Here is a 23504-nt window from a genome sequence, read left to right on the forward strand (position 1 = left end):
ATTGCCTACTTTCCTTTCTAACTACCTGCTCTGTTGTGCGTGGGCTCAGCTCCAGGTGCAGAGGCAGTCATTTAAATAGACTACTTAACCAGTCCCCACGCCCATGTGGGCCAAAGCCCTATGTGAGTTCCTTCTTGTACATCTTTGGTAGTGGCTCTGCCTCTGCTGTGCACCCCTGACAGGTGTTCAGGGCCCCAATTAGTACCCAGAATGGAAGGAGCAGGGCCTGGAGACCTCAGAAGTGAACATCTGGGTAGAACCTCAACCTGACTATCTTTTTAAAAAATGTGTTTTATGGGGCTGGCGCTTTGGCATAGTAGGTAAAACCACCGGCTGCAGTTCCGGCATCCCATATGGACGCTAGTTCGAGTCCTGGCTGCTCCACTTATGATCCAGCTTTTACTGATGTGCCTGGGAAAGCAGTGAAAATGGCCCAAATCCCTAGGCCCCTGCACCTATGTGGGAGACCTGGAAGAAGCTCCTGGCTCCTGACTTTGGATCAGCCCAGCTCTGGCTGTTGTGGCCATTTGGGGAGTGAACCAGCAGATGGAAGATCGATCTCTGTCTCTTTTTACTCTGCCTTTCAAATAAGTAAATCTTTAAAAAATGTTTTTCATTCATTTAATTTAAAGGCAGAAAGAACGTGAGAATAAAAGGGAGAAAGTGTTCTTTTCCTCCCCAAGTGCCCACAATGGCTGGGGCTGGGCTAGGCTAAAACCAGGAACTGGAACTCCATCCAGATCTCCCACATGGATGGCAGGGACCAAGTACTTGAGACATCACCTGCTGCCTCCCAAGGTGTGCATTAGCGGGAAGCTGGATCAGAAGTAAAACAGACTCAAACCTAGTCACTGTGGTAGGACACGCAGGGCTCTCGAGCACTGTGTTAACTGCTGTGCCAGACCCTTTTCCCAAACCTGAGGATCTTGAACCTGAATTTCCCTGGCCAGGCAGGACCAGTCCCTTGTTAGAGGAGGGCAGCCTTCTCTTGTTCGGAGACTATGCCAAGGCCCTGTTGAGGTGGCTGCCTCCCAAGGTGGTACTTGTTCCTAAGGTCTGCCCTGCCCATTAGCCCTGTTGCTTCCAGAGCAGCACTGGGCACGGCCTCGGCAGTGTCACATCAGGGATGTTGCTGTTACTGTTCCCAAGGGAAATACGTAGATCAGTAATTCCAGGGCAGGCTAATAGTACCAGAAGGAACAGGAGGAACACATGGAGAAATGGATCTTAAAGGTATTGGATGGAGCGAGGGTGGCAGAATATTGAGACTGGACAGGGGAGAAATATTAAAATTACATTTATTTTATTAACATGGGAGCACTGTTCATATATATATATATCTCAGTGTCTAAAATCCTGGTAACCTGTTCTTGATATGTTGCTGGGATGGCTTTTTGAAGTTTGGACATGAATATGAAATACGGTAAATTAGAGAAATATGCCAGAACTGCTTGGGCAGAGTCCTGAGGTTGGAAGTCTCCGAGAAGAGAGACGATTGGATTGGATTTATTATAAAAGAGGGGGCACACTGTCTGACTGTGATCCTTAGGAGAGGCCGATGCGGGCCTTCCATCACCAAGGTCATGAAGAGTGCGTGGTGACGGGACACGGGCTGGAGCTGGCGGGAGATGCTTCAGCGGTCCCCAGCAATCCCAGGCTGCCCAGCTGCCCCTTCGCGTTGTTTCCCTCCACTGACCTGCAGGTTGTGGGTGTACGTGCTCACTCCCTAGCCAGTACATTTCCCTCCTTCCCCTGGTCGTGCTGTTGGGGGGTGCGCCCCACCCTGGTCTCTTAGGAAAAAGTGTGGGTCCTTTTTCTTCTGTTTCTTTTCTGAGTTCAATCAACTCTTGTTTCTTCCTTTTTTGTTTGTTGGCTCATTTCTGTTCCTAGTTTTTCTGCTTTGGGATTTTTTTTCGTATCTTAAATGCTTACTTGGAGATTTTTTAATTCAGCGTGGCGTGTTGTGTGTGTGTCATGTTGCTGTTTGTTCGGCTCTCTGGGGTTTCATCAGCTGGAATGCTCTGATTAGCACTTTCTGACGGAGATGAAGTTTTTGTGTTTGCCGTTTTGGGGTCTGGGTTCCTCTCCTGTTTGGAGCCTTCCACAGCCCCCTCTGCAGTTTCTCTTGGGGGTGGTGTTGGGGGAGGGGAGGGATTGTTGTGTCTGTTTCTGTCGCATCCTTCATTTTACCCCCCTGTTGTCTTGTTAACCTCACTGCCCGTTTTCCAGGGTGCCCACCCTCTCTGTCTGGCTCACCCTCCTGTGCTCCAGCCTGTTTGTAGCCCTGGCTGCTGCGTGTGTTTTGGCTTTAACTGTTGGATCCGTTCTGGGGATGCTTTGCCTTGCTGTGGCCCTGCACTCGTTGTCAGTGTCTCATGAGCTTCCCCCGCCTGTCCCCAGGCCTTCAGCCTGTCTGTGGTGGGTGCCATATTGGAATCTGGTCCGTTTCTAGTGTTCCATCTCTTGGCACTGCTGAAGGCATGCTGTGGTCAGTGTGGTTTTATCTGCTCCTTTGTTGGTTTGTGGTCTGTTTCTTTTCCTAAGGGTGAGCGGGGAGAGTTGAAGTCGGGTGGCCTTCCTGTTCCCACTGCCTGGAGGCGCTGTGCTTCTCCAGGCTCGCTTAGACTCCCCTCTCTCTGCCCTGGTCTTTGCCAGGCTCCCCGCTCAGACACTTGCTACTTCGTGCATTTGTTATTTACACTTTGCTTGTCTCCCCCTCCCCACAAGTCTGCAGAGGTCTCTAAACCAGCAATGCGTCTTTCCTTTTTGTGATAACGTAGTAGGTAGGTACCCACTCAATGGATTAATTGACGTAAAGCAGCTTAGAGACACAGGCAGTTGATGAATGTCACTTCCCCATCAGGCGTGAATAATGTGAATATTCTTGGATCAAATCGATCTTCAGTCTTAAAAGGAGACAAATACATAGAAAATTTGAATAATAGGTCTTTTAATATAATACTGAAGTTTAAGGTAATAGGATTGCCACTTTCCCCATATAATTTATAATGTTAATTAATCTTTAAAAATTACCATGACATTCACATACCTCTTTTCTTACTTCTAATATGGTTGAGCAGGTTTTTTTTTTCTTCTTCTTTTTTTTTTTTTTTCTTGAGATTTATTTGAAAGAGTGACAGAGAGCAGGAGAGAGAGGGCGAGAGAGATCTTCCATCCTCTGGATCACTCCCCAAATGGCCACAACAACCAGGTCTGGACCAGTCTGAGCCAGGAGCCTGGAACTCCATCCAGGTCTTCCACATGGGTGACAGGGGCCAAAGTACTTGGGCCATCTTCTGCTTCCTTCTCAGGCACTTTAGCGTGGAGCTAGATCAGAAGTGAAGCAGCCAAGACACAAACTAGTCCCTGACATGGGTTGCAGCTGTTGCAAGTAGGGACAAGCCACGGTGCCTCAACACCAGCCCTGCCTGACCAATTTAGACTCTGGAATCTGAAATAGTTCCTTGCCCTTCCTTCTTTCCTTTCTTTTCTCCTTCTTTCCTTAATATATGTGAAAAGGTTCAGTAAAATTACTGCTTTTAGGTGGATCATTTCAATGCATAAGTGACTTTCTACCCCTTTGTTGTACAAAAGGTATTTTATGTGTCACATGGCTAAAATTCCACATTATTTGGAGACCAGAAATGGAGTTCAAGGCTCTTGGCTTTGGCCTGGCCCAGACCTGTCTTTTGCAGCCATCTAGGGGGTGAACCAATGGATGAATCTCTCTTTGTATGTGTATGCCTCTCCCTCTGTCTCTGTTGCTCTGCCTTTCAAATAAATAAATCTTTATTTCAAAAGGTGCTGTTCAGAATGCCCTATTGAAAGATACTGTTGGGGCTGGTGCTGCGGTGCCGGCATCCCATATGGGCTTCGGTTCTAGTCCCAGCTGCTCTTCTTCCAATCCAGCTCTCTGCTGTGGCCTGGGAAAGCAGTGGAGGATTGCCTGGGTCCTTGGGCCCCTGCACCCACATGGGAGACTGGGAAGAAGCTCCTGGTTCCTGGCTCCTGGCTCCTGGCTTCGGATTGGCACAGCTCCTGCTGTTGCGGCTATTTGGGGAGTGAACCAATGAACAAAAGACCTCTCTCTCTGTCTCTCCCTCTGTCTGTGTCTCTGCCTCTCAAATAAATAAATAAAATCTTAAAAAAAGAAAAAGATACTGTTGTCAGCAGCAGATGTGTGTCAGCATTGTATCTCATTGATGTACATGTTAGAGGGGAAATTAGTATGCAGATTTGATCAGAAATTTTGATAGCTTTGTCTTCTGTATTCTGAAATTAATTAGGAAAAAAGCAAAAAGGGAACAGAAACAAGCAACTGATAACTTGTTGGCCATAATGTGTAGACATTCTTTTCAATAATTTTTAATTTGCAAGGTAATTTTTAGTTTCACTCTTGTATAATTGTTTAACTGTCCCGTCATACTTGTTTATTTCGACTATATTTTTGCCTGTACAAAAGAAATGCTAATTCAGTGGCATGGAACTGGAATCATAGTTTCTTTGGAAACATTTTAATGCTAGAGAGATATTATCCCAGAGAAGACATTTTGATCCTGCTATTTTTAGAGGAGTCATCTGTAAGTCATTCAAAAGATTGGGAACAAAGCACTCTGATCTTTTGAGGCAGGGCGTGAGATTTACAGTGCTATTGCTTGGTTATGATAACGGTAACCATATAATTAAGGCAGAGGCTTTACCTGAGCATTCTCATGGACTGTTCCGCCGTCCTGTGTAGGAAGTATGTCTCTCTCTCTGTGTTACAGAAGGTGAAACCAAGGTTGAGGACTTTGCTCAAGCTCACACAACTTCCAAGTGGCAAACTTGGGCTTCAGAAACTGCTCTGAGCCAACACTTTGTCCATGACTAATTTTTCACCCACCAGAACAGATCATACCTTTAATTATTTATTATCAGTTAGTTTGTCACTATCCATTTTCAAATGGCAAAAGTGGTAGGGAGGGAGGGAGGTGAGCCAAAGAGAGAAGCTAATATTTTTGCGACTTTAGGAATTGCCTGTTACTTGATTTTAAGGGATCATTTAAAACAATGTGGAGGTGGGTGTTTGGCTCAGTGGCTTAAGTTGCTGCTTGGAATGCTCACAATGGCTGCTCCGATCCTGCTGCAGCTTCCTGCTGGCCTGTACTCTGGGAGGCAGAAGTGATGGCTCGAATACTTGAGTCCCTTTCACCCTTGTCCTCCAGAGAATTCTGGGTTCCTGGCCCAACCCTGACTGCCGCAGGTGTTTGGGGAGTGAACCAGCAGATGGGAGATGTCTCTCTTTCTGTCTTTACCTTTCAAATAAAATGAAATTAGGTAAAAATAAAACAAAAGCATAAATACTTTCTAATTTGTGTAGACAGTAAACAGGCACAAATCTACCAACTAGTGTTACCTAATCTTACTGTTTGTGAGGATTAGTTCATGCCCATTTTTCAAAAAAGAAAGTGTTACTAGTTTAGTTGAAACCCCTTTCTCTTTCTTTCCAGAAGTAGTCATTATTCTGAATTTAGTTTTTTTTTTTTTAAATCTCTTGTATTTACAATATAGGTATATATCCTTAAACCATAGTCGCTAATAATGTTTTATATGGCCTTTCTCTCTCTCTCTCTTTTTTTTTTTTTTTTTTTTTGACAGAGTTAGACAGTGAGAGAGAGAGAGAAACAGAGAGAGAGAGAGAAAGGTCCTCCTTCCGTTGGTTCACCCCCCAAATGGCCGCTACGGCTGGCGTGCTGCAGCCGGCGCGCTGCGCTGATCCGAAGGCAGGAGCCAGGTGCTTCTCCTGGTCTCCCATGGGGTGCAGGGCCCAAGCACTTTGGCCATCCTCCACTGTCTTTCCGGGCCACAGCAGAGAGCTGGCCTGGAAGAGGGGCAACCGGGATAGAATCTGGCACCCCAACCGGGACTAGAACCCTGGGTGCCGGCACCGCAGGCAGAGGATTAGCCAAGTGAGCCGCGGAGCTGGCATGGCCTTCTCTTTACGTGTCTGCTACCATATTGTTCTCACATTATTAAACATACTCAGCCTTACAGTCCATGTTGTTTTTACATAGCCCTCCTTGCCAACATTGTGAGAATTGTCATGTGGACGTCTGTAGCTCTTATTCACTGATTTTCACTGCTCTACAGTATCCCATTGTGTGAGTAGACTGTGATTTCTCTATCTGTCATCCTCCTGATGGAGTTAGAACCTCACTTTTTCATGGTTGTGCACTGATGTTGGCTAGGGCATTGTCTTTGTCCCCGTTTACATTGTTTGAGAGTTTATGGAATGGGGCCGGCACTGTGGTGCAGCGAGTTAAAGCCCTGGCCTAAAGCGCCTGCATCCCATATGGGCGCCGGTTCTAGTCCCAGCTGCTCCTCTTCTGATCCAGCTCTCTGCTGTGGCCTGGGAAAGCAGTGGAGGATAGCCCAAGTCCTTGGGCTGCTGCACCCATGTGGGAGACCTGGGGGAAGCTCCTGGCTCCTGGCTTTGGATTGGACCAGCTCCAGCCATTGCGGCCATCTGGGGAGTGAACCAGTGGATGGAAGGCCTCTCTCTCTGTCTCTACATCTCTCTGTAACTCTGTCTTTCAAATAAATAAAATAAATCTTTAAAAAAAAAGTTTATGGTGTGAGTCTGGGAATACAGTTACTGAGTTGTGGGTGTGAGTGTCTTCAGCTTTGCTCAGTATTGCCGAATGGTAACCAGTTCATATCATCACCAACAAGACACAGGAGTTCCTTTTATTTTACTTGTCAACTCTTGGTATTATCAGACTTTCAAATTCCTAGTGGTTTGGTGAGAGTAGAGCAGTTTCCCTTTGTGAATGGGCCATTTCCCTGAGCACGGCTGGGTTTGCCGCCTGGATTCCTCTGTTGTGGAATTATCTATTCATGTCCTTTGCTCCCTTTGCTCCCTTTCTTAGAGTTATTGGATTGCTTGTCTTTGAAAGGAGTTCGTTATGGTACACGCAACAGAGATACGTGTTCCTGGGCTGATCCACGTTGTTGCATGTGGGTACATCTTACTCATTGTCATGTTTTAAAGCCATATTTATTCATTCTGCTGTCAGTGGACATTTGGGTTGGTTTGTTTTTTCCTATTTTTTTTTTTTTTGGACAGGCAGAGTGGACAGTGAGAGAGAGAGAGAGAGGTCTTCCTTTGCCGTTGGTTCACCCTCCAATGGCCGTCGCGGCCAGCGCACTGCACTGATCCGAAGGCAGGAGCCAGGTGCTTATCCTGGTCTCCCATGCGGGTGCAGGGCCCAAGCACTTGGGCCATCCTCCACTGCACTCCCGGGCCACAGCAGAGAGCTGGCCTGGAAGAGGGGCAACTGGGACAAAATCCAGCACCCCGACCGGGACTAGAACCTGGTGTGCTGGCGCCGCAGGTGGAGGATTAGCCTGTTGAGCCAAGGCTCCGGCCTTTGTTTTTTCCTATTAAACACAGCATTGCTGTGAGTGTTTCTCTGGTGCAGCTCTCCTGATGTGTCTGTGTGTGTGTTTATGTGTGTATGTGGTACCTGCTTCTCTGGAAGTCAGATACTTCAGTGGTTGGGAAAATATACATCTTCAGCTGTGCTGAATGATAATGAATTTTTTTTCTCAAAATAGTTGTTAATTTATATCCTTACAGCAGTGTATAAGTAATTTGTTCTTCGTTCTGCTTGACAATTTTTATTGTCAGCTTAAGAAAAAAATCTTTGCCAGTCTGATAGGTGTGAATCTTAACTCTGACCTTGTGATTTTGAGTTTGTATTTCCCTGATTACTAATGCAGTTGAACATTTTCTGTATGTTATCGGCCATTTAGGTTTCTTTTTGTGAAGTGCTGGTATCTTTTGACTGTTTCCTAATTGAGATGTTGTTGTTGTTTATCTATAGAAATTCTTTATACTTTCTGGATGGTAACCCTTTGTCGACTTGGAAGTTCTGGCTTTTCTCAACAGTTCTCACAGTTTCCCTGCACATCTGCTGTGCCTTTTCTGTGACATGGAGCGTGTCTTTGCAATAGCTCAGAGCTGCAGGACCCATGTGTCAGCCAGCTGAAGCCTCCCCTGGTGGCTCACTTTCCTCCACATTCTTACAGCACCATATACATTTTGGGGTGTTGCACATTCTGTTTGGTGTTACAGTTTTTTGTGGATTATGTGTACTCTAATAGGTAGTAAGGTTTTGGGGGAGGACTTTTTTTAAAGATTTATTTATTTATTTGAAAGGTAGAGCGCTAGAGAGAGCGAGCGAGAGCGAGCTTCCATGCTCTGGTTGACTCCCTAGATGGCAACAGTGGCCGGTGCTGGGCCAGGCTGAAGCCAGGAGACAGGAGCTTCTGGGTCTCCTGTGTGGGGGCAGGGGCCCAAGCACTTGGGCCATCTTCCACTGCTTTCCTAGGCACATTAGCAGGGAGCTGGATCGGAAGTGGAGCAGCCAGGACTTGAACTGGCACCCATATTGTATGCTGGTACTGCAAGCAGGGGCTTAATCTTCTACACCACCATGCCAGCCCCCAAGGAACTGTATCTTCGTGGTCATTTCCCAGTGTGTATCGAAGTAACTGCATAGTTTCAGCGGCAAGGGAGAGAAAACTCAGTCAACTACAATGGCTTAACTAAATAGGATTAAAAAAAACCAAAAAACTCTGACTTACAGGCGTCTTGATTCAGGGAGCCCACGTCCTTAGGAATCTAGGCTCTTTACTTCTGCCTCAACAACCTTAGGGTGTTTTGGCTTCTGTCCTCTGTTTTCTATGTTCAGACAGGAATTTGTGGAAATGAAGAAAACACTTCTTGAGGTGTCTGCTTTGTATCCGGGATTTGAAGTCCTGTGCAGCAGACTGTGTGTGTGCTTAGTTTGGGGCCACATGGTGTCATATGGCCAGCATTTTGTAGGGCAGGCTATGAAATTGAATGTTTGGCTTCCTAACCTCTAGACAAGAGAGAAAGTGGTTGGGAATGGAGTTAAGTAGGCCAACCGATAGTGTCTGCCACAGAAAGTTCTCAGTATTCTTTGAATTATGTTCACTTTTTAATCAGAATAATCCACAGAGGTACTTAGTCCAGTCGCACCACGGGGCTCAGACCAAGAGAAAAATACAATTGGCAGTCCTCAGCCTCGTCCACTGTTGCATTCCCTGTTTTCACTTTCTTCTAATATTGTCTCCCATTCTTTAGTCTCATTTTAAAGGTCTTGAGTCACGAATTTTGGATCTCCTCTATTTCTTTGCCATCTGCTTAATGGAACTGCATTACAGTTTTGATTGAATCCATAGTCAGTCATTAATGGTTATATAAATTCTTTTTGCTGAGCCAGATATTCTGTTTTTTTTCCTTCCTTGTGTGATTTTCCTCCTTAAGCTCTCTGCAGTGTTTTCATTCGCTTAGTTTCCTTGAGTCTCTAGATGTTTCCACCTGCTTTAACAGCTCTGTGAAATAGTTTTCAGTCTGACACTCTCCCGATCCCTTAACTTGTGAACTGTACCTCTTCTCTCGAGGACGTCTTCTGGGGCCATCTGGTCCCCTCTTCCCTCAGCATCGGCCGTTGTCTCAGCTGCTGCACGGTCATCACCATGGGCTTCCTCTCGTTCTCTTCCTTATTCCTGTGTCCTGGGTCCAAGGGCTTTCCCTTTCTTAGCATTGTATCTGTGGAGCATCCTCTAAGTAAATTGTTGAGAAAATGCAGTAGAGATTCATTTTTTCCCAGTATTAAAATACCTTCCTTATGTCCATACTTTTGTCATCATTGGCTTGGTGTAAAATTCTAAGCTGAGTTGTCACTTGGGGTTGTGAAGGCTTTGTCCCATTGTGCTCCGGCTGCTGTTGACGATGCTGTTGAGAAATCTGAAGTGTTCTGACTCCCACTGCTTTCTGTTGCCTTTAAAAAGACTCAGGAAGGTTTTAGGATCTTTTTCTTATCTCTGGCTTGGAGTTTTGGAATTTCATGTGAATATAGCTTGAGGCACTTATTTTAAATTCATTATAGTAAGTCCTGAGTATATCTCTCTAAACGCTTCCATTCTGAGGCTATTTCTTTGAATTATATATTCGATAATTTCTTCCTTTTGGTTTTCTGTTCAGAGTGCTGTTAGATACTGGCTACCCAGGAGTATTTTGTAATTTTCCTTTTTCCTCTTGAATTTTTACTATACTTTTGGACTATTTATCCAGACCTTTAAGATTCCAGCCCCTCCTCCCCAATTTGAACATTTCTGAGAGTTCTCTTCCTTTTTTATTTCATTTTACTCTGTTTCTATTTTATGAATGAAATATATTCTCTGCAGGCTGCTGATTAGTTATGCTTTCTGTGGGGCTTTATTTCCCTTGGACCCTGAGCTGCCTGGATTCCTTCCCCCTGTTGATGGTGGTGGCTCGCGGGTCTGACCGGTGAGCCTTGACTGTTCCTGTTGGGGGACACTTGCCTTGCTGGCTGGAGCCTCCCCTGTAGAGTGTCCCGCTGGAGCTCCAAGTGTCAGCCTCAGTGAGTCCTTTCCCCAGCGAAGAAGCCTTCAGATTTCCCGCTGGGGACTGGTGGCCTGGCCCTGTGCTTTCTGGAGCTGGCAGGGAATGTGTAGACGTCTACTTAATCCTGTGTTTTCCAACAGTCTTCCTCCTCATCCCTGCCCCTCTGTGTGCCGGGTGACCCCCAGATCTGATCCTTTTCTCCTGGAGTTCACCCTGTGTGTCACGCGTGTGCCGGGTGACCCCCAGATCTGATCCTTTTCTCCTGGAGTTGTTCACCCTGTGTGTCACGCGTGTGCTGGGCGACCCCCAGATCTGATCCTTTTCTTCTGGGGTTGTTCACCCTGTGTGTCACACGTGTGCCGGGTGACCCCCAGATCTGATCCTTTTCTCCTGGAGTTGTTCATCCTGTGTGTCACATGTGTGGGCATCTGGGGGACATCTCCTTAAAAGGTTTTCGGACATTTGCTGTGTTTCCTTTCTTTAACTCCTTCTTCCTGGCCTTCTGCCCTCCGGGGTCCTGAGCTGTTCTGGGGTCCCTGGCTGACTCATCTTGCTCCCCCTGCAGGCTCTTTGACTTGAACCCTTTCTTCTCGCTCAGTCTCTTAGTACTCTCTCATGTTTTCTCTTCTCTTGCAGCGTGGCTTAGGGTTAGTGCTGTCTTCATAGGTTATTTATTAAACATGTTTCTGTTTCTTGTCTACCTTGTTTGGAAGTATAGAACGGTCTTTATGACCTTCAAGTTGGAAGTCAGTACATGACTACTTTCAGTGCATGATGGCCACAGTTAACATACGTCGTGCACTGACAGCATATCTGGCACCATTCTAAGCTGCGCACCTTCATTATCTTATGTAATCCATATAATCTAGTTTGTGCCAGGCTTTGACTTTCCAAAAACATTTAAGTATTTTAACTCTTTATCCCCACAACAAACCCTAAAGGGTCTGTCATTTTAAAAACAGTATGGAGGCACAGAGAGTTTTAAGTAACTTGTCTGAGAATCGATAGCTAAGGAGTGGCACCTGGATTCTATCCTGTGTAGAGATCCCAAGCCTGTCAGTCCCAGATAGCTCCACACAGTGCCTGAGTGGAATTAGAACTCGCTGGCTATTTGTATGATATTTTAAAGTGTGCTTTGAGTTTTAATTTTTGAGTAAATGATATCTGGATAGGCTGTTTGCTTAGCAGTTGTGCCTACTTGCTGTTCTTTTCTGTGTAAAATCTTAATACCAGTTTTTCTCAAGTTATTTTCAGGGTCAATAATATCATAAATAAGGACAGTTTAGTAAAGCAAAAAAACACTTTTTAAAAACTGGTGTGTTTTTCATGCTCCTTTTAAAAGCTGTGGAAGATGGAAACAATAATAAAGCCAATAATGGGAAAGCAGAATTAAATTTTTAATGTCATTCCCCATGAGGAGTCTATGGGTGTTCAATTTTTTATTATTCCAGTGTTTCTTTAAAATTCCCATTTACAAGCACACAACAAAAAAAGAATAAGTCTTTTTGTATGGTTAATCTGCTTTTACTGTGGATGTCCTAGAATTGAAAAAAAATTTGCATTTTTCATTGTAATATGATCCAGATATTATACTTTAAAACCTGCCTTTTAACCTGCTGTAGGTGTAGCTCACATTAGAAATGACTTGAACCTATATATAAATTAACTTCTCTATGTGAATATATATAAACTGATACATCATGTGTATGTTACTGTGTCCTTTTTGTGAAAATCATGCCTAACTTTCTTTATAAGGGTGTTATAGTTGCCATCATCTATAATTTCAAGTTTGCTTTGGGGATAGTTAACTTTTTTTTCTCCAAGAACTTTAATTAGTCTTCATTATCTGAGTGAGTGAAATGTGTGCATTTGACACTTCTTACTGCATGTCATTTGAATTTCATTAGAACTGAGCTATTTTGCATATTGAGGTGCTGTAGTTTTTATATGCCAAGCAGCACGTTTCCTATTGAGGTTATCGGTATTTTAGGTTTCAGATGCAGCATATGGCAGGGATTGCTGCTGCTTCTGGCACAGGCTAGGTCTCTGTGTGGTTGGGTGGTTCTGACTGAAGAAGCTGAGCAGAGGTCACATGTGAGGCTTCGGAGCCAGCGCATTTAATGGTCAGTGTCACTCCCTTCAAACCTTTTGTCTCCATTGCCCCAGCCACTGGCATGACACATGTGTCGGCTTCTCTTTGCTCTCGGGTCTTACAGTGCGTAGACATGGAGTACAGGCCTAGAGAAGCTGCACTGCGTGTGGAGAATGAGTGAGAATGAGTGAGAAATAGACTTAGTTTAAGCACTGGAATTCGGGGGTAGTAGGTTCCTGCATGGCGTGATTGTGAATGACAGCAAGGATTTTGGATGTTCCCAGCACAAAGGCATGGTGAATATCTGAGGGGCTACATAGGCCATTATCCTGCGCTGGTCATTGCATACTATATTCCTGTGTTGAAATGCCGTACTGTGCCCCATAAATATGAGCAGTTACTATATGTCAATTAAAAATAATATATTAAAAATGAAAAAAGAAACTTTTTGTGGGGGAAGGAATTGTGCGAAACTTCTCAGGGGCCAGTTCTGTGGTACATTGAGTAAAGCCGCCGCCTGCAGTGCTGGCATCCCATATGGGCACTGGTTTGAGTCCCGGCTGCTCCACTTCTGATCCAGCTCCCTGCTATGGCCTGGGAAAGCAGTAGAAGATGGCTCACCTCCTTGGGCCCCCACACCCAGAAGAAGTTCCTGACTCCTGCCTTCTGATCAGCACAGCTCCAGCCGTTGAGGCCTTCTGGGGAGTGAACCAGCGGATGGAAGACCTCTCTCTCTCTCTCTCTCTCTCTCTCTCTGCCTCTGCATCTCTGTAACTCTGCCTTTCAAATAAATAAATAAATAAATAAATCTTTACCAAAAAAAGAAAGAAAAAGGAAAGAAACTTCTCAGACTGTGGAGCTACAGAGAAATATTTGTTTAAGAGAAAGGGGATGGTGGTCTTTGGTTCTGCACTGCAGGTGTGGTTGGAGAGTTTAAACCTTTGAACACCTCTAAGAGACTTCCAGGCCAACCTGGAAGCTCCCAACTTGCCTGGAGGATTTTTTTTTTTTTTTTTTTGGTTTTGTCAAAGTGACACTTAAACGGTGAGCAAGGACAGATATTCTAGATCTGGAGCATAATGACAGACGCCAGACTGCAGACCGGCGTGGATTCCCCTCCCCCAACTTAATGTCAACAAGTGCACATGAAACCATGCGTATTGCATGCCTTCAGCACTGCTGAGGGGGGGGGCAGCATAATCTTTAGATTACATATTAGCGGGGAAGGAAAAGCAGTGCCAAATTCCACAGGGCTCCACTGCCGCAATCCTGGTATAGGGTGGGGTAGGAGAGCCTTACGAGATTCTATAAAAAAGAAGAGCGGGGCCCCCAAACTTGGGCAAAGCACTGACAGTTATCACACTCAGAAAGAGAAACTGTCCTCAATGCATGTCAAAATGCTGAACCTTGACCTGGGCCTTGTGAATTCACAGATTTGGCCAAGAAAAAGGGCTTGGGGGCCAGTGTGTGGCACAGCAGGTTAGGCTGCCACCTGAGACTCCAGCATCCCATATGGGTGCCAGTTTGAGTCCCAGCTGCTCCACTTCTGATCCAGCTCCCTGTAATGCACCCAGGAAAGCAGTGGAGGATGGCCCAAATGCTTGGGCCCCTGTGCCCACGTGGAAGACCCTGAGGGTGTTCCAGGCTCCTGGCTTTGGCCCGGCACAGCCCCAGCCATTGTGGACAACTGAAGAGTAAATCAGCTGATGGAAGATCTCCAACTCTCCCCTCCCCTTAACCCTGCTTTTCAAATAAATAAAAAATAAGCCTTTCAAAAAAGAAAAAAGGAGAAGGACTTGGAAGGCAGCTGGACCGGAAGTGGCAGCCTCCAGGATTCATTGCTTCCAGAGGGGAGTTGTGTGAACAGGGAATGGCTGGGCATCTTGCTGACCAGTGAGGAGAAAGACAAGGAGAAAACGACCTGCTTTTCCATCATCCAGTACACAAGGTGAACTTCGCAGAGTGGACAGGGGCCTTTATACCTGGAGTTCTGTGTACCAAATGCCTGTATGTAGAACAAAATTATTCGAAAGCTACAGTAAAAAGAAAACAGAAAGTGCAAATCAAGACATTCCCTCAAATCTGACCATTATGCAGAAAAAAACAGGAGCACAATACTCCAGACTGAGTAAGTATCCTCAGAAAAGCCTGAAGCAATGTGAAGATAAAGTACACTTGGAATCAAATACTGAAAACAAAGCAGAAAATGCATGAGAAAAGGGAAGGAGTATAGTGAGAGTGGACTGGATTCCGTAAGAAAGGTGGTGGAGGGGCCGGCTCCACTACAGATCCAGCTCTCTGCTGTGGCCCGGGAAGGCAGTGGAGGATGGCTCAAGTCCTTGGGCCCTGCACCCGCATGGGAGACCAGGAGAAGCACCTAGCTCCTGGCTTCAGATGGGCACAGCTCCGGCTGTTGCGGCCATCCGGGGAGTGAAGCAGCAAATGGAAGATCTCTCTCTCTCTCTCTCTCTCTCTCTCTGTGTGTGTGTGTGTGTGTAACTGACTTTCAAGTAAATAAATAAATCTTAAAAAAGAAAGATGATGGAAAAGAATCATATCAGAAATGATGACTGTGCTTACAAGGTCTCCAAGTAAGGATAGGTTCAAATAAGAATTTAATAAGGGGCATTGGAGAAAAGCAGATAAACAACTTTTTTTCTAAAATTAGGTACAGAAGGAAGGGAAAAAATGTCAGAAAAAACGACTGAAATGGAAAGTGGACAAAGAAGATATAACATGTAACTGGAGTTCTTAAAGATGAAAAATAAACTATCCAAGAAGTTGAATTCTAAGAATAATAAAAGAGGCTAGTGCTGTGGCACAACAGGCTAAGCCACCATTTGAGATGCTGATGCCCATATCAGAGCACAAGTTGAGTCTCCACTGATCCACTCCCAGTCCAGCTCTCTGCGTATGCACTTGGGAAAGCAGCAGAAGACGGCCCAATGGCTCCCTGCCACCCTGTGGGAGATCCAGATGAAGTTCTGGGCTCCTGGCTTTAACCTGGACCAGCCGAGGTGTTGCAGCTATTTGGGGAATGAACCAGTGGATGGAAGAGCTCTCTCTGTCTTTCCTTCTCTTTCTGTCATTTTGACTATGAAATAAATAAATTTTTTAAAGATTATTTATTTGAAAGTCAGAGTTACACAGAGAGAATAGAGGCAGAGAGAGAGAGAATGAGAGAGAGAGAGAGATCTTCCATCCGCTGGTTCACTGCCTCTTTGGCTGCAATGGCTGGAGCTGCGCTGATCCAAAGCCAGAAGCCAGGAGCCAGAATCTTCTTCCAGGTCTCCCACATGGGTGCAGGGGCCCAAGGACTTGGGCCATCTTCTGCTTTCCCAGGCCATAGCAGAGAGCTAGATCTGAAGTGGAGCAGCCGGATCTTGAACCGGTGCCCATATAGTATGCCAGCACTGCAGGCAGCAGCTTAACCCTCTATGCCATAGCACCAGCCCCTTTAAAAATTAAGAGTAATAGGGGCTGGCATTGTAGCTCACTTGGTTAATCCTCCGCCTGCAGTGCTGGCATCCCATATGGGCACCGGTTCTAGTCCCAGCAGCTCCACTTCCAGTCCAGCTCTCTGCTGTGGCCTGGGAAAGCAGTAGAAGATGGCCCAAGTGCTTGGGCCCCTGCACCCATGTGGGAGACCAGGAAGAAGCACCTTGCTTCTGGCTTCAGATTAGCACAGCTCTGGCCATTGTGGCCATTTGGGGAGTGAACCAACAGAAGGAAGACTTTTCTCTCTGTCTCTCCCTCTCACTGTCTGTAACTCTGACTTTCAAATAATATGAATAAAATATTTAAAAATAATTAAGAGTAATTAAAGACTTCAGTCTTTCTACACTTTTAAATAGCCTACCAGGTACTGGGAAAAGTTGATAATGGTACAATGATTGGATGACATAATGATCAACTCTGAGAAATATCCTAGTAATTCTATGATTAGCATTACTATTAGATTTTAATATGTAATTTAAGTAATATTATTAGACTTGAATGATTTTTTTAAAAAAGTCTCTGTGTTTCAGGCAAAAAAGATAAGATAAATTATACATATCAGTATAATTATCACATTGGAATTCTCAAGAAAACAACATACCGAGTAGGCCATCTAGGGACTACATGGTTTTTAAGAAAAACTTGAGCAAACTGCAAACCAAGCATTTTATCTAGCCAGCTGCCTTCCAGGTTAAGGGTATAGAAAGTCTTGGGCATGCAAGAACTGTAAGAATACCCTGTACAAGTAGTCTTCCTGAAGAATCTATTAGATGATGAGTTTCATTTAAATGGTGAGCACTTAATCCATTGACTTAACAGAGCTGGAACCGGCTGTGGCTAGAGGAGCAGTATGTAAACCTTGTTGCAGCAAAAATCTAGTCCTCGAGGTATGGCCCACAGAAGCAGAGCTCAGAAATCCTGCAAACCATGCAAGCATTTCAAATGCAAGCATTTGTGCCCATGATGAAAAGGTGATAGGAAGGGGGTAGAGGCCCTGGCTCCTCAAATGCTCAACCTCTGTTTCTTCTTTAGCTGCCACCCAGTGTCCTGCGTTGCTGACATTCCGCTGTTCTTGGGAAGATGTGGGGAGATGAGCACGCAGGCTGCTTGATGGGAAGTGGTTTAGCGATGGAGGGGCAGGCTCGGCTTTTATGCTGGCTAGAGACGTGGACGTTACTGAATGCTCACGTGGACGTGGTGGGCACACTCACCATTCCACTGATGTAATGTTACAGTGTTCGGATCTCATCATTTAGTTACATCTTTGCTTTTGTACTCATTATATTCCTTTTTGTTTGAATGAGTTCCCTGATGTTTATTGGTTCATTTGGGATGCCTTAAGCCAGTAAACAAGATTAAGGTCAAATGATTTCACATTCACATATTTTCCTACATGAGAAAAATTATAAACAAATGGTTATAAGCCAACTAAATGCATCTCTTACTGTGTTTTGAAACGTACATAAACATACATATGTAACCTTAAGTCTGTGTGCAGCCTGATGTGTACAGCGGATTTAAATATATGTATGTATGTATAGTGACCTAGTATGCATTCCTAGCTTTGGTCATGAGGGCATAGAAGGCCAAATATCCCAGTAGTAATAAGCATACCTGGCATCTAGATTTTGTATTCTAATACCATTTCCTTTTTATTTTTTGAAAGGCACAGTTAGACAGTGAGAGAGAGAGAGAGTTATAGACAGAGAGAGACAGAGAGAAAGGTCTTCCTTCCATTGGTTCACTCCCCTAATGGCCGCTATGGCTGGCGCGCTGACGATCTGAAGCCAGGAGCCAGGTGCTTCCTCCCGGTCTCCCTGGGTGCAGGGACCCAAGCCCTCTGGCCATCCTCCTCTGCCCTCCTGGGCCACAGCAGAGAGCTGAACTGGAAGAGGAGCAACCAGGGCTAGAACCCAGCGCCCCAACTGGGACTAGAATCCAGAGTGCTGGCGCTGCAGGCGGAGGATTAGCCAAGTGAGCCATGGCGCCGGCTTACCATTTCCTTTTAAAAGAAATTAAGAATACTTGCAAGAAAACTCGAGGACTTGTTCAACAGAAGAAAAGAAAGGGGGCAGACACATTAGGGCAGTGAAGCCAGCTTGAAGGGACTTCCATGGACATAATCTGGGACAATTTGTACACTAAGATAGTTAAGGACAGGAATTAATTTTAAACTGGTGGTGAAAATGTAGCAATCTGAGTAGACTAGTAGACAGATGGGTAGGTAGGTAGTAGGTTAGTAGATAGATAACTGGGGAGAAGGGAGGGATCTTCACCATGGTACAGTGTTGACTGATAAACTGATGTGTGTGCCGATAGAGGATAAAGACCCTAGGAAGCAAAGACTTTGTGGTGATGGTGGGTGGTCCCCTGGACTCCTAGACCTGTAGACGCTGGCTGTAGGAGAAAAATAGCACCATTTATTGGATGCCCATCCAGAGCATATACAGTCTCCTGGTGAACCACCTTGCCACATCGCTGCAAGGTATTGGCACCTCGCTGGTACTGTCATTGAGTCTTCCCAAGGCCATTCCACAATTCTGTCAATCCAGCTGCTTCAGAGTGGTGGAGAACAAGTTACCAAGCAAGAACAGGTTAAGACCAGTGAATTCCAGGAGCGTGGGCTCACTGCCATACATTTCCTGGGAAGTGAATTCCTTGATCTCAGGCAGTGCTATGTGGAGTACCATGACAGTAGATAAGGCAATCTGTAACCCCGTGGCTGGTAGTTTTGGCAGAAGCATTGTGTGTAGAGAAGGCAAATATGTACCTGAATAAATGTCTGTTACAGCAAAAACAAAACATCGCCCCTTCCGTGATGTAAGCAGTCCATTGTTATCAAACTGGCGCTCGCTGGCTGGCTTATCGCTCTGGCCAGTGGTGCCATATCAGGACTCAGCGTTGGTGTCTGCTGCTGGCAGATTGGGCACTTGGTATCAGCTGTTGCCAGGTCAGCTGTGGTAAGCCGAAGTCCATGCTGCTGAGCCCATGGAAGAACTCCATTGTTAACCACCACGGCCACATTCATTCATTCACCCGTTGGGCGGTGGCAGGAATGGCTGGGGAAGAGGTTGAGTGGTGGCCCCAGACTAGGTCGTCCCATCTGCTTCTCTGTGAATACCCTTCTCTGCGGAGGTCACCCTCTGATGGGCGTTGACATGAGACAAATATTTCTGTGTTCATTTTTTGGGTGCTTATTTAGAAAGCCTTAGCCACACCTCTTCCCCAGACTTCTAGCCATCCAGTTTTCTAGTTGTGTTCCTTCCAAGTCCCTGATCATCCAGCCACACTACTGGCTGTGGCCTGTGAGTTGGGGTGCAATCCCACGTCTGGTCTCTTCTGCTTCCAAGCAAAGTGAAAAGCCAGCTGCACTGCTCGGATTCTGCCCGCCGTGCCCGTCTCAGTGTTCTTCAGGGATGGCCCAAGCAGGGGCTGTTGTGCTGCTTCGGTCCACTTAGGCGTAGCCCCCGCATGTCGCCTGGGGCCATCGTGAGCCCGTTTCTGAGTTTCATCTTCTGTGTCAGCTGAGTGTAAGGAACTCTGCCTGAGGCCCTCGGTGCAGGCTGGTCTCAGAGGGAAGGCAGCATTGCAGAAGGCGACACCGTGGGCATTTGAGCTACTTCCTCACACAGCTTTGCCTTCAGGGCCTGCTTGGCCGTTCTTGTGTATCCCGTTTCCATTTGGTGCTAGAATGCTGCTGTGCGTGCCTGACTTTGTAGAGGGAACTCTGCTTTCCTTGAAGGTCAGTGATTTAAATATTAATCTCATCCAGAGAGCTCACAGAAACACCTAGAACAGTGTTTGGCCAGATATCTGGGCACCCTAGCTCTGAAAAAAAAGTTATACATGTGTGAGTGTGAGTGTGTGTGTGTGTGTGTGTTTGAGTATGTAAGAGAAAACAAATGTGACAGAATGTTAAAAATTACTGATTGCAAATGAAGGTTTTTTTGGTTATGAATTAATCAAAAAGATTATAATATGAAAATTGCCTATTATTCTTCCAACATTGGATTTTAAAACTGTTTTACAAATACATTAAAGAAATTAACCAGTGTACTAGAATTGTGTTTGAGGCCCCAGAGATCTGTGCCTTTTTATATGGCTACTTAATTGTGTGGTTACCCCTGTGATGAAACTGGCAGCACTGATTGCCTAACTTCAGGGGAGTGGGCTGCTACACTTCACGTTTGCAATGAGAAAAGGAGGGACACTGGGGTGCTGAAGCTCTCCAGTGCCTCTGGATGCCTCCTGAACCCTCATCGACTTTTCTTATAAAATCACCGAAGCTGGGTCAGAGCACAGTTGTAGTTGAGAAAGCAAACTTAAAGCCTGAGGTAGGAGAGGACAGGTGGGATAAGATGGGATGAGTCTCCTTTCCTGGTCCCCAGGTCCCCCAATGTTAGATTACGTAGTTCACTGGGAGTTAAAAATTCACATTTTTAAAACGTAGGATTATTCTTGGAAATTGAGTTGGCAATAGCCTTATGAAAGTTTATAGCTGTAAGCATAAATTAATACACACTGATATGTGATTCGAGGCTCTACATTGTGTGCCAGTAGAAACCGAATTGGCACTGCTAGCAGCATGCAGTCTGGGAAGCAGAGAGGGGAAGGGTGTTGGTGAAGTGCTTCCGCACGGTGGAATTCCGTGGAGAGGTGACAGTGGAACTGCAGGTTGTGACTTAGGGGGAACAGAGTGCTGCTGCATTGCCTTCAGCAAGTTCAAATCCCGGCCCTGGGATTGCTGCTCTGGACTGTTAAAAACTATTTTATATCTTACATGAAAAGTGTACTTCAAAATATACCAAAAAACGTAAAAATGATTTTGGTAGCGCTTTGGAAACTGGACAGTTTGCCTAGTTGTAATGACTTAAGTCTTCTCTGATTGTTTGGAAGTTACTGGGTTTTTGCTTCTCAAAATACTAAGTCTGACTTGTATTTGTCAGCAGGGGAAACGCCTTAGCTGCAGAATAAGCAGTGCAGTGTGGCGTCTACGTGGGGCAGATCTGCTCTTACCTGTCTAGATTCGGGTCCTAGGGAGGGCTGTCTTCAGCCTTTGTGTCTTAGGGTTAATGATTTATAAACTGAAACTAAGGTAGCTTGCTTTAGAATATAAGTCTTTTTAAAAACCTTTACAGAATCCTTTTGCTTTACTATATTGCTCCCTAAATTATCTTTTTCTTCACATTTTTGTGTGTGTTCAGTGATAAGACATGGCCAGGAAATTAAGTATTCAAATATACTGTTCACTTAAATAAAGCTATATGTTTTGCTAGTTTTCAAATAATTTGACTACAGTAACATTGTTTGGTGTCCACTGGCCATCTTCCTTTGGGATCCCCACAATTCATGTCCTTTAAAAAAGTTAATGAAGTTTATGTTCACCAAATCTACACATGCACAAAGCTGCATATAAAACAATGGTGTGGGGGCTGGTGGTGTGGCTCAGAGGGTTAAGCCACTGCCTGTGATACCAGCATCCCATCACAGCCCCAGCTGCTGTGCTTCCAATCCAGCCCTCTGCTAATGCACACTGGACAGTGGTAGAGATGGCTCAAGTGCTTGGGCTGCTGGCACCCACCTGGGAGACCTGGACGGTGTAACAGGCTTCTGGCTTCAGGCTGGCCAGCCCTGGTTGTTGGGGCCATTTGGGGTGTGAACCAGCAGATGGAAGATGGATCTCTCTGCCTCTTCCTTTGTCACTCTGCCTTTCAAATAAATAAGTACATCTTAAAAAAAAGGTGATGTGCTCCTAAGCAACATGCTATTAAGGACATAAAAACAATACTTAAGAATAACGCATTAATAACCAAATCATGTTTCTATAAAAATGAGTAACTTGTTTTTAGATGATGTGTAAAATTTATCAAAACTGCATGCATTTAAGAATAACTCTTAGAAGCTTTATATTGCTGTTTAGAAATGTGGTTTTTCTAATAAGAATTTAATAAGTAAGTAAATATAAAACAGTGACAAAGAAACTCCTCCTTGAATTTGAAAATTTATTTTATATAATATTCATGTTTTAAAAACTCTCATGTTCTTTGCTCTTTAGCTTCCTTTTTAAATTGAGGTGTAATTTTACATAGATTAAGGGTCGCTCTCAGGCATACAGGGCTATGAGTGTTGATGTGCATTCAGTATATGCACAACATTTTGACTTTATTTTTCTTTTTTTTTTTCTTTTTTATTTTTTTGTGGTTTTTTTTTTTTTTTTTTTTTTTTTTTTTTTTTTTTTTTTTTTGACAGGCAGAGTAGACAGTGAGAGAGAGAGACAGAGAGAAAGGTCTTCCTTTTGCCGTTGGTTCACCCTCCAATGGCCGCCGTGGTAGCGCGCTGCGGCCGGCGCACCGCGCTGTTCCGATGGCAGGAGCCAGGTGCTTCTCCTGGTCTCCCATGGGGTGCAGGACCCAAGGACTTGGGCCATCCTCCACTGCACTCCCGGGCCACAGCAGAGAGCTGGCCTGGAAGAGGGGCAACCGGGACAGGATCGGTGCCCCGACCGGGACTAGAACCCGGTGTGCCGGCACCGCAAGGCGGAGGATTAGCCTAGTGAGCCGCGGCGCCGGCCTATTTTTCTTTTTTAACTTTGCAAGGTAGAGTTGGGGTGAGAGAGAGAGAAAGAGGGAGAGGGAGAGGGAGAGAGAGAGAGAGAGAGAGAGAGAGAGAGAAAGAGATCTCCTAATTGCTTGTTTACTCCCCAACTGACTGCAATAGCTGGGACTGGGCCAGGCAGAGGCCAGGAGCCTGAAACTCCATCCAGGTCTCCGACATGGGTGGCAGGGGCCCAAGTACTTGGGCCATCTTCCGCTACTTTCCCAGGTTCATTAGTAGGGAGTTGGATCTGAAGTAGAGCAGCCAGGACCCAAACCCATGCTCATATGGGATACTGGCATCACAGATGGCAGCTTAATTGGCTGCCCCGCAGTGCTGGCCCTGAAAGTTGATCTAAACTTGACTTTTATCGTTGGTACCTGGTGGCCTCACAGTCACTCAAGGATTACCATTGTGAACTTTAGTGATTGCACTGTAGCCATTCAGAATGCATTATTTTGGTAACTTCCAGTGTTTTCTTCTTGTGCTTGGTAGGATGTGAGTGAGAGACTAAGGAACTTATTTTTTCCTCCCTTGCCTTACTTACCACATCAATGTAGCCATCCACACTTCTGGTCTTGATTTTTGTGTCAGACTGTGTCCTTCTGTCTCAAGTCCTTCCTAGTCCGTCTTCCACACTGCTGCTGGTCTTTCTAAGGGGTGGAACTGATTACCTTAATCCTTTGCTTAAAACCTCCCACTGGCTCCCCAGTGCCTTTAGAAATATGTACTTTTTCAAACCAGAAACAAATTCTTGTAAGAATTAGTTTCTGCCTGGTGTCTTGTTGTGTTTTCCTTCCCCTTCCCTGATTGGCCTGTATACATTAATGGCAGATTGCCAAATGTGCTATGTTCTATGTTGTCTTTAAAATTTTTTTATTT

The 23504-nt window shown here is 45.2% G+C and overlaps 1 protein-coding gene across 3 annotated transcripts in view; it reads left to right on the forward strand.

The window, feature by feature from the left end:
* The window catches only part of RPS6KA5 (ribosomal protein S6 kinase A5), a 187689-nt gene that overhangs the window by 18697 nt on the left and 145488 nt on the right, over window positions 1–23504 (forward strand). The window contains exon 1 of one of the 3 annotated variants that reach the window (XM_062181511.1): window positions 17228–17251. The exons of the other annotated variants lie outside the window; for them this stretch is intronic. The gene's annotated coding sequence lies outside the window, so the exon portion shown is untranslated. Of the gene's footprint in view, window positions 1–17227; window positions 17252–23504 lie in introns of those variants that run through there. 3 annotated transcript variants of the gene reach the window in all.

Source organism: Lepus europaeus, chromosome 22 (genome assembly GCF_033115175.1).
Source record: "Lepus europaeus isolate LE1 chromosome 22, mLepTim1.pri, whole genome shotgun sequence".
NCBI lineage: Eukaryota > Metazoa > Chordata > Mammalia > Lagomorpha > Leporidae > Lepus > Lepus europaeus.